Source organism: Engystomops pustulosus, chromosome 7 (genome assembly GCF_040894005.1).
Source record: "Engystomops pustulosus chromosome 7, aEngPut4.maternal, whole genome shotgun sequence".
NCBI lineage: Eukaryota > Metazoa > Chordata > Amphibia > Anura > Leptodactylidae > Engystomops > Engystomops pustulosus.
This window is the reverse complement of record NC_092417.1, coordinates 41,990,040-42,006,560: the sequence shown is the minus strand read 5'-3', so window position 1 is coordinate 42,006,560 and position 16,521 is coordinate 41,990,040.

The window sequence follows — 16,521 nt, the reverse complement described above, 5'->3', positions numbered from 1 at the left end:
AGAGAGAAGCTAAACTTTGGATTGTATAGTTTTTATAACTTATTTTTTTCAGTTAATGCTAAGTAACCCTGGACAGGACTATTATGAATGACAGGGAGAATCCTAACTACTGAGTCCACACACATTGGACCGCTCTTCTTGTATTGGCATTTACACAGAAGGCTGTCAATTGTTGTGTATGGGCCGGGTAATCTGGACTTGCTGTCAGTCACTGTTTGGGGCGGAGTCATCCACAATGTCGGCTGTGTGGGGGCGGAGTCATCTGGACTCTCTCTCCAAGGAGTCCTGTGGGCATTTCCTCTGCCTTTTACTCATAAAACCTATATATCACAGAACTCAGCTTCTTCCCCTCTATCATATCCAGCTCTCAGGGCAGCAGAAGTCACATAATGGGTTCACCTTTAGTAAAGACCTTTTTATTCAGATTCGGGTTGCTGATGAGTCCTGTCCATTTTACCTTGGATTTTATTTGTCTTTTTACATTGGAGATGCTTTGAAGAATATATTAGGATTGTCCTGGGTAACACACAGGGGCTGCTTGTAAAATAAGTTCCTATGCTCCCATGTAGACCCTTAAGCAGACCAAATATTTGCCTTTTTATATTTTAATCTACAATCGTTTTTGTATCTGTTCCATTCACTATTGTGTTACTTTTGGGCTGCTTTACTCTTCGTTTTATCCTTATCGGATTAGTTTCTGTCCCAGCTGGGAGTCGCACATGTGTAGCTTCCTTGCCTATAAGCCTTGGGGCGGAGGTCAGGGAGCCCCCCGTTCTTGACCTGCATCTCCCAGGTATAACATTTCGGCTTTTACTATACGATTATAAAGGCTAGCCCACGCTAAAGTGACTCCAGGAAGGGGCTCCTCCACGTCAGTGATGTGCATTGTGGCTGCGCTCCATCAGATACAATTCTGATTTGATTCCTCAGCTCTCATATTAACGGCTACTTATTCAGACACTAGAATCATGTTTTCTCTCTAACTACAGATCAATAACCCATTTACAGCCTGGAATTATCTAAAGAGCCGCGCCCTTGCAGATATTCTTTCTCTGTTGCTGTGAGGCATCGTTTCTAAAATTGTAAATGTGAAGGTGAAATGCAACTTTTTCTTTTTTTAAAAAAAACTATTTTGTTAGGGCTAAAACATACAACAATTTTTTACATTTTTAATTTTAAATTCACACATTTCCTTTAAAAATCCCTGGCTAGGGTCTCTGACTACCATGACATGGGATAAAGCTGTAATTTGTAAGCAGGGCTGACCTGTTTTGACCGATGAAAATGTAACCCAGTACTATAGACATCCCTGATGATATTCCAGATAATCAGTGCAGGTATCAGAGTTTTACTACTTCAAAGTTTTGACCCTCTTGGGATCCCCCTATAAGTATTCAGTGACTCCTTCCCTGCCAACTTGTGTCCTCTGTTGCATTTATATGCTTTCCCTTTGCATGGCTGTAGGAAGCTTTGCAACTTTTTAAAAAATATGAGACCACTGCACATTTTACCAGCCCTAAACCCCTATTAAAAACCTCTGGAATGAAATCAAAAGGGATATAAATGGTCACGAGCCACCAAACAAAGACCTGCTTACATTTTTGTGGCATAAGGTCACCCAAAAGCAGTGTGACAGACTGGTGGAGAGCGTGCCCAGACGCATGAAAGCTGTGATTTAATATCATGGTTATTCCACCACATATCAATTTCTGAGTTCAAACATTAGTATTGTTGTTTCTAAATGAATATGAACTTATTTCTTTACATTTATTGAGGTTCTTTAAAATTTTGATTTATCATTTGCTGCAAAAAAATTTTAGCTTGGGTTTTTTTTTTTTTTAGGTTTTGTATATAATATATCTCTATCATCAAAAGTCCAATACCATCTCAAATGTAAAGTCTCATAATGAATCTGACAACTATTTTGTAATGTTTTTTTTTTATCCTTGAGGTCCCTGGTAACAGGTTCCCATTAACTACTTATTTTCACTTAAGACCGATTGCTAGACACCTTCATTGCAAAGATGCCTTTTCTTCTTCTCAATCGCTCCTCGGCCCCCATCTTTCTGCTCCTTTCTCTTGCTCCTTCCCTCACACAGGGACAGAGCTCACAGCCTGGTGAGCTGACATTAGTGGGGGAGGGAGGAGATGTACAGGAGCAGAAAAGTGGGGACTGAGTGCTGAGGAGTGAGCAGCACAGGCAAGATGCGTGGTGTGTTGGTGTTTGGTCTTTTGCAACATGTCTTTAGTTAAAAAATGAGATCCCTGGTGACTGGTTCCCTTTTAAGAAATCCTGCAGCTTGACCCGCTTTGGTCTTTTGAGTTTACATCCATATAATATTGGTGTTCTAGTTTTCATAGCTTCTGATTATATTTCATTCCTGTGTAATGAATTGCATAGAACAAAGCGGACCTTTGCTGTAGGTGTGCACCTGGATGTTATATCCCGAGATGACGTCATGTAGATGAGTAACTCTGTGCCAGGAGAGAATACACGTTGGCATCTAGAATTACTCATGTAAATGATGGCTTATACTAGTATGTAACACGCCTTCCCTGCTATAGGGGTATGTGTGCTTAGTTTACAGCCTCTTTTTTTTTTTTTTTTTAGATGTTAAAAAAAGGAACATTTTGGCTTCTTTGGGACTACTAAACCACCAGCATGCTGTTACTCAGCCGGGATATAGGATCCCAAACTTGTTTAACCTGCCGTCTCTCAAATCCATAGGTCACTAAATCCTCTGCAATTTTATCTAAGACCTGGGTAGTGCCCCAGTGCATGATAATACATTTTTATACTGTGTTAACCAGTGTAAGAAATTCCTGTTGCTTTAGGTTTTAAAAATGTAAAATAACCTTGAGACCGATACCTTTTAATGGCTAACTAGAATATAAGCTGTTATAAGGAAGTTTTTGGGACTACTAAGGTCCCCCTACATCATGCATGATGCAGAATATGAGGAGCAGGTCACGTGGGTCCCATTCATGGTGATGAGGAGTATCTACATAATCTTTTTAAAAGAAGCACTGATGTGGAAATCTGACTCGTGTGCCATTCAGTTCGCTGAGCCAAATGGAAGTGAATGGAGCTGGAGCATAGGTCATGCATATACACTGGTGCGTAATTTTTAGGGACGATTCACAGGATCCTTCAGTTCTCCCGGTTGCTCACCCAGAGGTCAGAAAAAAAAATCCAGTAATCTTACAATTGGCCCTCAGACTGTAGATGAGCAGGGGCTGTAATTATCTTTGGTTGTACAACCTCTGTAGTAGAAGCTGGCCGTACACATTGGTTAAAGGGATCATGTCGTCAGAAATTGACAATTTAAGCTGCTTGGGGGGGGGGGGGGGGGACCGCTGGTAGTGGTTTGACACTGTTTTCTGTCATAGACCAGTGTGGTAGCATCATCCAAAAAATCTACTTTGTGGTAAGTACAAATCACAGTACAGTGGATGTTCTGAGGTGGGGAGAGCTTGACTTCAGCGCCGAGCTCTTCACCTCCATGACTTTATACAACCAATTTACATCTCACTTCAAAGTAGATTTTCTGGATGAGGCCACCACTCTGTGTCATGAAAGAAACCTCATCACACGGGTAGTGGTTTATTAGGTCAGTTTCTTCTGCCAGGTTCCCTTAGCTGACAGGATTAGAATTAGTTTCACCTGCAGTGCTAATATACTGATAACAGGTTGTGGTGTGGTGAAATTATTCAGCCTTAAAGAATAATTACTGGTGTGAGCTGTTTCCTGTATATCGAAATCAGAAGTTGCAGTATTACAATGCTCCAGGCGCTAATCCTTAGGCTGCATTCAGATTGCCGACATTCAGATGGCCGACATATATGCATAGTATATACGTCCCCCATAGGCGGCAATGGGCGCACGGCACCGTACAGGAGCGGTACGGTGCAGCATCGTTCTGTACCCGGAAGAGATATAGGACATGTCCTATCATTCTCCAGAATACAGCGTTGTGCCCCATGTTGCAGGGGGTGAGCCCCACTCGTCTTTTCCTCCTCTCCCCGGCGCTGAGTGCTACAGTACGGCGGGCACGTAGTCTTCTGAATGCAGCTGAATTTTGCGAAGTTACAGGAGTTTACTACAAACAAAAAGTAAATAAGGGTCTTGGTCGTTTCTCAAAGGTGACGCCTGCTCTGCTGAGATGGTTCTTAGATTTTGCTGTATAGTTTTATTTTATTTTTTACTACTGTATATTCACACATACAGTTTAACCTCAAATACATTTAGTCCAGGCCTTAATCTTCTGTATACACCATGTAATAGTGAGAACATGGGAAATCTTAGACCTAGAGCTGCTACATCCTTTTAGCATCTTTGCTACTCTCCATAGACTGTGAATAAGTCTTGTACCTCCTTGTTCTTGAGGTTTATGCGTTTTGAATACACAATATTTCAATATTACTTCATAGTATTTACGTGCTACCTTCTTAACTTATCATTGTTTGGCAGTATTCCTAAAAGCAAAAACTTTTAGTAAGTTTCACATACCTTTTTTTTTTCGTTTCTGGTTTCTCTAGATTTTTAAGAAGCCAAAAAGTTACGCATGTACAATATTAAAACTCTAATTTATGATTACATTTTGGTGCTGCTGGGGACGAAGGAGACTTCTATCGTATATGATATAGAAAAAAATCTCCAGCAAAAAATGAAAAAACTTTAGTGTACATCCACAGAAAGACTGCTCTGCGTCCCATCCTAGACACTGTGGTCATTCCATGAAATCCCACCAATGTCGACCATAGTCCTGTGTTCGACTTCTATAAATAAAAAAATAAAAAAACACAAAAATTTACATGGTGAGCAACAAATTTTGCACAAATCTGATTTATAAATGTTATTGGAGACCTGACGAGATCCTTGAAAGCGTACACGCCTGGAAGCTTGTTGATCCCTCTCAGATAATCCTTAGTAGGGATGATATAAGACAATTCGTCTCTACTCAGGATTGGTCATTTCCGATGAATTAACGTTGTCTGTACAAGTCATCGCGCATCTGCAAGACCTGATGGACTTCTTGTTGTCTTCTGATCTCACTAGTAATGGGCAGTGGTTGGCAGCACTTCTACAAGACTACAGTATATGATTCAGCTTTAAGAACCCACATTCCTTTATTACAGCTTTCATTGCTTTAAGATGCTCTTTTGAGGCCGTTCCAATGTGTTACGATTGGTCAAAAACCCAATTGCAAACTGAGTGATTTACTACTGTTGTGTGGTGCTACATACCCGAGATATGTGAGTGTACGTAACCTATGCATCTACCAAACTTCTAAGTGTAATAGATCCCTGCTCCCTCTCCCCACCCTCTGTGAGAAAAGCGGTAATACTCCACCAAAACTCACACTGGACTTTTGATCGAGAAAGTTTGAGTCAACATTTTGTAATTTTTTTTTTTTTTTTTTTTTGGTGTGTTTTGACATGTGCACTGACCCAAATGTTATGATTGTGACTCTGTGGCTATTACAATGTGGTCTTTCCTATATCTGCACCACTTTTTGGAGTCTCTCTCTGTTCTTTTCATTAGCTGTAAGAGGGTGTGGATTGTATATGTTTTCATGTTGATGCATCATACATTTTATGTAGATATTTGTATTCTCTTCTGCTGCCTTTTATATGTTTCATCATGAGTTGTTGTTTGTCTATAAGTATCCAGCATGGACCATACAGTTCAGTATTCAGCATGTGCTATGGTCTTTATAAAGCTACTGGGTGGTTCCATTAAATGGCCAAATTTCTCCAGATGCCTAATGACCTGTTGGGTTAGGCTAGGACTATTCGTGAAAGCTGCCAAGTTTTGGTTTTAAATTTTCCCTTAAGTTAGTTTTGGTGACGCCATAGTCTGGAAACAAAACTTTTCTTTAGAAAACACTCCTGGATTTAGCCTGAAATGAGTATCAAAAGCTCTGCCAAAATAATTGCATGCACTATAGACCATTCTGGCCAAACACTGTAGATTGATTTCAACTAGACACAATGGGGCACATTTACTTACCCGGTCCCTCGGAGTTCCTGAAAGTGCATTGTCCGTCTGGAATGCACTGTGCCGCGATTCACTTTGATTGTGAGCCCAATTTCCTGCATGTGTCGCTTCCCCGCTCAGGTCTGCCACAGTTCACCATCTTCCTCCCGGTGCATGTAAGTGCTTGGCTTGCGACACAATTTAAATGTTAAATCCCGTGGTTTGTCCGAATCAGTCGGATCGTCCGACGGGCTACCCCCCAATTTTTGTCGCATGAAAGCCGGCGCGATTGCGCCAAAATCCGATCGCGTGCGCCAAAAACCCCTTTTAAAGCTCTGTCCCAGCGGCGCAAAATGGAAATCGTCAGGATGGCGGAAGCAAGTGCGGTCCGTGGGGCCCTTAGTAAATGAGCCCCAATGATTTTGGCGGGACCGGTCGGCTCGTGTATATGTGGGCTTCCCGAATGGCAAATATTGCGGAAGAGAAGAATCAGGATGTTGGATTTCAACATGTCTTCTCCATCTCTTCTACGAGAGATGTTGTAGAGCAGCCGACGGTACAAGTCGACACAGGAGCTTGGCTCGGCCTTGTATGGGGGCATCAGGACAATTGATACAAACCTTTCCCAAGTAAGAGTTGGAGATCATCTAATATACACTGAGTATTTAACATCCCTATATGGCAGTATATACCGTCTATATGTAGTCTGAAGTGAGGAGAATGAAGAGCTTTACTCGCTATATTCCAAGTGTGGACCCAAACATTTCCTTACTAGCTTATCCTAAAAATGGGCAAGTCCCAGTCACTTACGTTCTGTATAGATCTCATGGTAGGGGTTGTAAACATTGCTACCCCTTATTAGAGGCTTCTTGGTCCATGGATGAAACCTCCAATTTGCCTCTTGTATGCAGAATTTATAGCTTTGACCAAACATATCCTGGATTTCTTTTGGGTGCGGAGTAGTGGGCAGATGCACTGTATACGTGTTTTGTGGTTTTGTTTTGTTTTTTTTTGTTCTATTTCTCATTTTGACATCTCCAGAATGTAAAATGTATATTTGTTCATCATTTATAAAGTTTGCACGCTTGCTAGCTGTGAAATGTCACTAATTGTTATAACGCTATTTTACAATTACAAAAAAAAAAAAGAAACAAAACAAAAAAAAAAGTTAAGGTAGATGGTCTGCTTTTAAAATGACATTACAACTATGTAGCTTGGGCCTTGTATATTGGCCAGTTTGACAATATTTACCGTTTTGTAGACCAGATTGAATGCACCAGGAACCTCTGTAAGGGAAGGGGTTAATATTGTGCAAATCCTACTGTTGATTTTATTTTATTTTTTGTTTTTTTTTCTTCTACTTTTGACCATTTCCAATTTACTGTGAGTGTAACTTTTTTTTTTTTTTTTTTTTCTATATATATATTTTTTTTAATTAAATTATTGTATGTCAAAGTATTTAAATTGGAGCCAGAAGTTATTGGGATTCATTTTTATTTTGGTTTGTATGTTAATATTAAAGTTAAGATTACCAAGCCGGCTTGGTGCAACTGGAAATGTTCTTATCTATGATGAGCTGCCCTAGGCCTGGTCTGAATATTAGAGCACACAGACCATAAATAAAATTGTTAAACACTCAATTGTGTGTCGTCTTGTATTTGCAATCAATATTCTGGATGTAAAACTAGCAATTTTATCAGCTAGCCAGTTCTGAAATGCAGCGTTGTAACTGGATTCATTATTACAGTATTGGTGCTGTAGTTTGGCTGGGGAATCCTTGCATCATATTTCTGTTGCTGTTCAGGAAAGGAGGTTGGGCTAGCTGAAGTGCAGTGGGGGATGGAGAGAATGCGCTGGAGCCCAGACTCTGCTAATACCACTGAAGAACTTCAGTATAATTTACATATTACCGGTCAAAAGTTTGGGGATCACTTCGAAATTTCCTTAGCTTCATTGAAGAAATTGTGCTTTTCCTTCAAAAATAACATTAAATGAATCATAAATATGCTAACATCTTTGAGCTGATTGAAAAGCTGGAGCATCACATTTTTGTTTGTTCTATAAAACTTTCACAATGGTCCGAAAATACTTTCATGTGAAACTTGACAGTCTATTTTCTTTATAAAGGAAGGCCATTCCATGCAGCAAGTTCTTAAAAAAACGGAAGATTTCCTACCACTGTGTTTGCTACTCCTTTCAGATGAGAGCAAAAACCAGATCAAACGAGAGTAGAAAGATGTGGGAGACCCCACTGCACAACTAAGCAACAAGACAAGTACATGAAAGTCTCTAGTTTGAGAAACTGAAGCCTCACCGGTCCTCAACTGGCGGCTACATTAACTAGTACCTGCCAAATGCCAATGTCAACCTCTACAGGGAGGAGGCGACTCCAGCATGCTGGTCTTCAGGGTAGATAGGCAAAGAAAAATCCCAAAACGAGGGGAAATCCAGCAAAGTATGTCTCCAGAAAAAAAAGTGTTTTTATCAGGTTAAAAACATTGTGGTTTATTTCATATGTGATGCTCTGGGGGGGCGGGGAGGGGGGCAGTTGGTGCTGCTAAAGTGGGATATTTGTGCAAAGTGAAAGGGATTTTGAATAAGGAAGGCTATTACTCCATTTTGCCATGCGCTGAGGATTGCGCTTAATTGGAGCCAATTTCATTCTACAACAAGACAATGACCCAAAGACCCTCCAAATTTTGCCTGAAATATTTGTGGAAGGAGCAGCAGACAGTATCTACCTGTAAGGGAGAGACCGCCCAGTCCCTGATCATATCCCCATTGAGCAGTTATGGGAGCAGCTTGACTGTATGGTATGCTAAAAGTGCCCATCAAGCCGATCCAACTTGTGGGAGGGGCTTCTTGAAGTGGGGGTTAGGGGGGGGGGAATTTCTCCAGATAACCTCAACAAATTAACAGCTCAAGGGCAAAGGTCTGCAATGCTGGAATTACAGCAAAAAGACTATTTTATTTTCAGTTTTTATGGAAATCACAAAATTGTGTGCGCGACCCCAAACTTTTGAGCATTCGTTTATTTCTGAATAATGTATTGTATGAGCTACATGACTTATCCTCTTTTTCCTGCACCCTGGCGTGATTCTACGTAGTTCCCGCACCTTGATGTAGAAGTCTGTCATGTTTATCCCTATAGACGGTTTCATTTTTGGCCAAAATGAATACATTGTCTAAAAAAATTACAGCTTGTAAATTACTCCTCCATTTTGTTTTAACCCCTGTGAAGCATCTAAAGGGTTAACACACTTCTTAAAGTTGATTTATCAAACATTGAGGGGTGCAGCTTATAAAATGGAATAATTTTTACAGGGTTTTACTGCTGTTTAAGCCTCTTAAAGTCCCGTAAAGCTGAGCAGGTGCCGCTAAATGTGGGTTTTCACAATTTTCATAAAAATGAGAGATTCCGCCCACAATTCTGAACCTCCTAACAACCTAGAAAAGAAAGAGGATGCATAAAAAGCAACACAGATACAAAGCAGACATTCTGGAAATGTTAGTTATAAAGTTACTTGGGTTCTATCAGTATCTGCCTGAAAAACAGAACATTTTGAACTTTAAAGGACACCTGTCATCAGGTCTGTGTCACTTGTCCTGTCACCACTACCTGTTGGAGCAGCTCACAAGGATCCCATCCCAGCCTTTATCTAGTCATTTCATACATTAATCATTATAAAATCATCTATTCTTTATCATGTAAATGAGGCTGGTCACATGGTCAGAGGCAGTGATGTCACCCCTGTTACCCCTTCCCTCTCCTCCCCCTGCTCATGTCTGTGTGTAATGTATAGTAAAGCATGGCTAGAATGTGCTTTATCTGCTGACATGCTGCATCCTCCTAATATACAGGTGAGAGACACAGACATCAGCTACACAAGTACCTGACATGTTCTGCTATAACATGGCTGCCTGGAGCTGCTGTATCTCTCCTATACACACACACATGCACATACACACACACAGACAGACACAGACACAGACACAGACACACTGCAGGGGGTGTGGCCACCAGCACCAGGAAGCACATCATTATACAGCCTCACATCATTATACAGGCTGTCAGTCATGCACTGGGGGTGTGGCTGTGCCTCCCACTCATGAACAAGCTGGACAGCTTGAATATGCTAATGCTTCATTGGACATTTCACAGGTCATTTGCATACAGGTTTAGGACCTCATTGCTTAGGTTTACAGGCATGTAGAGGGACAATGAAGGGATAGAGGCAATGCTCTCTAATGGCAGTTTATGAAAATATATTTAGTTTAGGGGGGTTATTTTGCATGACGGGTTCTCTTTAAAAATGAATAATTTTTTGAAAATTTTGCCAAATTTCCATTTTCTCCATAACTAAACACAAAAGGTATCATCAAAATTTTCTATTACTTTGTTTTCTCGTCACACATTGTATTTCAATCTAAAATCCCCTGGATATGTTAAAACATTACAAAGTTATAACCACCTATAATGACACAGGGCAAATTTTAAAAATCTGGCCTGGTCCTAAAGCCCTTGGACTTAAAGGGGTTAAAGGTATTAAGACCTAACAAAACTAATATTTGTTACGAGTGATCGTTCTGACCCACTGAATAAAGGGCTTGTGTGTCTGGAGCTGTAAATATGAGGAATGTAAGAAATTGGCAGAACTTTTTTTTTTCTCAATTGTCCTGCATTCTGAATTTTCCCAGCTTCCTTGGACATTGTACAGAATATTAAATACTGAATATTATATTTTCACGTATGATTTGCCCTGAAGTCCTCCATACCGCTCTGTAAATGGGGAAAAATAGAAAAGTACTGTAAGGGGTTTGGCCAAAAAATAAGAATGGACTGAATAGTAAATGGGTTCATCTAAATTTTTCCGTCCTTGTCTGCAATCTGTTGCTCTAATTTGCATTTGCAATTTGCATGCAGCATTTTCGATTTTCGCCTCAAGTAGCAAAGAGGCTAGAATTGGCCCTGTGCTCAAGATGTTATAAGGAAATTTTTGTAGAACCACCTTAAATATCCTCTGTTTATTCTGTACAATCCTGGTCTTTGCATCAAGCATACATAAGACACCTGATCATCCAAAACTACAAGATGTAGTAGATATTTCTCAATAAAAACGCCAACCTTGTAGAATAGAAGGAAAATTTTCCGTATTCTAATTTGCGTATATTAGACTTACTCACACAGAGCACTAGGTGGCGATAGACTGATGCTGCAGTGACAGGTCTAGGAGCAAGGTTCAGTAAAAGTTTAGTAGAACACTATGCTGCTGCAGATAATAGGCTTCCAGCTGCCGTTTTCGTTGATTCATTGATAACCTCTTAATGTTCTCGAAATACTAAAAGAGCATCTTTCCAGCAATAAGATTTCCTCATTATAAGATAAAAATTCAATGTCAAATATGGCTGGAAAATTCTAAAATTGTGTAATTTAAAGTCTGTAGAGTAGTGTTTTTTTTTTTTTCATGCAAAAAGCCAAAATGCGGCGAGGAAGGCTTCATGCATTAAAATCCCATTGCTGAACATTTTCTCAGAATGCTTTATTATTGTTACCGTAGGAACTAAGAGGGTAATTCCCATGATTTATTGATCATCAGCAGGTGTGACCACATTTATAAAAGTAGATGGAATTGGTGCTGCCAATCAAAGGGTTACAAGAGCATTTACAAATACTATGAAATTAAATGTTGCTACATTCAACTTATTGAAAGGGAATTTGTCAAATGTTTGTACCATGAAAAGTTGGCAGCCCTTGAGTGCTGTGTGGTCTCACCTTTTGTGTATAAGAAAAATTGATTTATTTTCAAAGATTGTAGATATCCAAGTGCACCAGGGTCACTGCTCTTCACCAAACGGCCCCATCTGTTCTACAGTATAAGTTGTAGAAGTCTTCTGGATGGATACTACAGTAGTGAGTCATAGCAGAGAGGTCCTACATTTTTTGACGTTCCTGTGGCTAACAACACACATAAAGCTGTGTTATACAGCTGTGCAAGCATGCTATATGAAGTTGTAGAAGTGTGGACTTTAGCCATACGTCCCTGTGATGATACAACAAAGACTGGTAAATATTGAGGTAGATTTTTAGTCCTTTTAATACTTAATAGTGATATGACACATCACGGACGATCTATTGGTTTTGCAACCTATCAGGCCCAATCCACCGTCATGTGACTTTTTAGTACCATTGCAGAACAGAACAGTGATGTATCCTCCCTGGTGACTCTTTCTGGATGATAACTTTGATGCTACGTTATACACTGTGGTGTATGATGAAGTTCTTGCCCCTCCAATGTCGCCAGATACATCAGGAGGCACCAGCACAGCGGGCGGGTGGCTGTGCCGGCAGCTCCTAGTGCTAAAACAAACGCCGCAGTGTTAGATTTATAGCGTTATCGGAAGGCTTTGATAATGCTAGCTAACACTGTGGCGGAGTACAATGTAAATGCCAGACTGCTCTCAAGGGGGCGATCCGAGGAGCTACCTCTTCCCCGGACCGCCCCGCTCGCTCCATAGGCTGGCGGTGACTGCCGTGCGTCATGCAGCAGTCACTGCTCCTAAATTCACCCACAATCCTGCTCCCTTATGAATACGTTGGACAGCTTTGAGAGTGGTCCGGCCTTTACATTGTACTCCGCCGCAGTGTTAGATAGCGTTATCAGAAACCTCCGGTAACGCTATCACTCTAACACTGCGCGTTTGTTTTAGCACTAGGAGCTGCTTACTTTAGTAATCAGCTCCTAGTGCCAAATTTCTGGATGACAGGTCCTCTTTAAGGATTAAGATATCACTTGGATTTTTGTGAAAGAATACACTGTACAACCCATTACATTATGGGCAGCAAAGGGAAGTGAATATATTATATGATTCTTTGCTGGTTATCTGGACATGTTTTGTACTGATTTGCAGCACGGCACATCTGCAGTGTAATACAGTAGCATAATGGAATGGAATTACAATTAAATATTATTATAATTAAATGGAATTATAATCACTAGGGATTGGATAACACTGCTGTGGGCCCTGGGCTGTATGGATATTATAGCCCCTACAAGTCTGGAATCACTTCCTACAGATGGTACTAGAATCGTCTTCTTGCTGAATGGAGGATGAGTCCCTTCTGCCTGCTTTCAATCTGCCGTTTCAGGACCTTTGGGGGACCTTCAACAGTCCTGAAATGGCTCTTGTCTACATGTGTATTGAGAGCAGGAACAGATGTACGAGGATTTCATGGGTGAAGGTCCTTCTCAGTATAAATTTTGGTGGTGTGTTTGTGTGGCCATAGGTTCTCTAGAAAGCTTGAGCCCAAACCACCTATGTTATAATCCCCTGCTGATCATCACATACTCACTTTGCAGAAAAAATGCTCTCCTCCTGTGGATGTTTAATTCGCAGCAAATAAGTCACTTGTCACTTATAACTTCAGATCATAGTAAAATCAACCTTTGCCCCCGGCTGTTTCAGAATCGTGCATTACTCACATTATAAACCGGCTGATTTTGGCTGGTCTGATTCTTCTGGAATGGCTGCGGGAAGCCACTGGGGAAGATCCCGCAATCACTCAGCAATGTGGGATGGTGTGGGAATCACGGTGTGTGTAGTGTATAGCATGCACGTAGTTCTGTCCCCAGCTCTGTGGTTGGTCTGTGCCCCATAGTGATAAATAATAATCCCCTTAAAACAGAAGCGCCAAACTTTAATCATGACTTCAGCCTAGCGCTGTTCACCGGTGAGGGTGGGGATGATCCAGGTCAATCCAACTTCTGTGTTCTGTGTCTCACAGAACGCACCAGTATTATCCTTCTCGATGAGAAGTTTTTACTAACAAAGCAGAAAACATTGTTATCAGGCTGTAGCCAACACCAAAATAAGTTTATTAATGGAGGATGTTGTTTCCTTTTAATAAAATGTCGGCATATTCCAAACTGAAGAATGATACGTATGAATCGTGGACCAAATTACTCCGCTATTTACGGAGTAATAAATTAAAATCTGACACTTAAACCTAGAATATAACTGAAAGTAGATAAGATGAATTATAACTTCTTCTCTTGACATTTTCCATTAGTGTCCCACAAAATTATGCTGCGCAGGTTGTAAACGGAAGAAAAATGGGACTCGGCAGAAGAAAAAGAAATCTGTATTAGACGGAAGAATTGGAGACTCACGGTGAGGTATTTTAGGGACGGTTTTTTAATTAATTGCCAGGTCTCTCAGATGCAGACATCAGAGAGATCTCGCTGGCCGCTTCCTTATCACGCTTCTGGCAGCTGTGCCTCTCCTGACATTATCTCTATGGAGGTGGTGCACCAGAAAATAAACACAATAAATGACCTTGATTTTGTGAGGACACAACGGGAGCGCTGCTGGCACAGGCAATGTTCCTAAATCTTTCTGAAGAAAAAGAAGTTATCTGCCTGAGGGGAAGATGCATGCAGTCAGCCAAAATTACAGGATCCGATAGCACCTTGTATAATGAAGACAAGCATCTCTACAATATGGCTGCAAATAAGCTCAAGGAATGGAAAGAACGAATCGGTGATCATATAAAATGAAGGCACTGAGCTATGTGGACGACACCCCAAGCTTCGGGTTCTAATATTTATTTGAGCTTATACATGTACAGTACAGGCGGTCCTCTACTGAAGAACACCCGACTTACAGACGACCCCTAGTTACAAACGGACCTCTGGATGTTGCTAATTTACTTTACTTTAATCCCAGACTACAATTAACAGCTATAACAGTTATTAAAAGTGTCTCTAGTTAATATTTATTGTTAATCCGGGTTCTTATGACAATCCAACATTTATAAAATCCAATTGTCACAGAGACCAAAAAAAAAAATGTCTGGAGCGACAATTATAAAATATACAGTTCCGACTTACATACAAATTCAACTTAAGAACAAACCTATAAACCAGTGATGGCTAACCTTTTAGAGCCCCAGTGCCCAAACTTCAACTAAAAGCCACTTATTTATTGCAAAGTACCAGCACAGAAATTTAATCAGTAATTTATTTCTCCTTTTTCTTTGACAATTTTCAATTGTTCAGCCTCCTAAGGACACCAACACAGTTGAAAGGAAGAGGGCAAATTTGTCTAATATTGTAGGAAGATACTCCAGGAAGATTCTTTGAGTCCTGTCTGGTGAACTTCATTCTGGGGTGATTGCCCGGGTGCCCACAGAGAGGGCTCCGAGTGCCGCCTCTGGCACCAGTGCCATAGGTTCGCCACCACTGCTATAGACCCTATTTTGTACGTAACCCAGGGACTGCTTGTACAGACCAAAAGTTTGGACACACCTTCTCATTCAAAGAGTTTTCTGTATTTTCATGACTATAAAAATTGTTGATTCACACTGAAGGCATCAAAACTATGAATTGACATGAAATACTATGAATTAACATGAATTAACTATAAATTATATACTTAACAAAAAAAAGTGTGAAACAACTGAAAATATCTTATATTGTGGGTTCTTTAAAGTAGCCGCTTTTTGCTCTGACGACTGCTTTGCACACTCTTGGCATTCTTCAACAGATAAGTTTTTTACATCACAGGTGTGCTCTGTGAAGTTTAATTAGTGGGATTTCTTGCCTTATAAATGGGGTTGGGACCATCAGTTGTTTTGTGCAGAAGTCAGACGGAGACACAGCTACTGAATAGACTGCTGAGAAAAATAAGTAGCCATCATTACTTTAAGAAATGAAGGTCAGTCAGTCAATAAAATTGGGAAAACAATGAAAGTGTCCCCAAGTGAAGTTGTAAAAACCATCAAGCGCTACAAAGAAACTGGCTGACATGAGGACTGCCCCAGGAAAGGAAGACCAAGAGTCCCCTCTGCTGCGGAGGAGAAGTTTATCCGAGTCACCAGCCTCAGAAATCACAGGATAATAGCAGCTCAGATTAGCGACCAGGTCACTGCCACACAGAGGTCTAGCAGCAGACACATCTCTACAGCAACTGGTAAGAGGAGACAGTGTGCAGCAGCCTTCATGGTAAAATAGCTGCTAGGAAACCACTGCTAAGGACAGGCAACAAGCACAAGACACTGGTTTGGGCTAAAGAACACAAGGAATGGACATTAGACCAGTGGAAATCTGTGCTTTGGTCTGAAGAGTCCAAATTTTAGATCTTTGGTTCCAACCTCTGTGTCTTTGTGCGACGCAGAAAAAGGTGAAGGAATGGTCTCTATATGTCTCTTTCCCACCGTGAAGCATGGAGGAGGAGGTGTGATGGTGTGGGGGGGGGGGGGGGGGGGGCTTTGCTTGTGACACTGTTGGGGATTTATTCAAAATTGAAGGTATACTGAACCAGCATGGTTACCACCGCATCTTGCAGCGGTATGCTAGTCCATCCAGTTTGTGCGGGACCATCATTTATTTTTAAACAGGACAATGACCCCAAACACACCTCCAGGCTGTGTAAGGGCTATTTGACCAAGAAGGAGAGTGATGGGGTGCTACCCCAGATGACCTGACCTCCACAGCCACCAGACCTGAACCCAAACAAGATGGTTTGGGATGAGCTGGACTGCA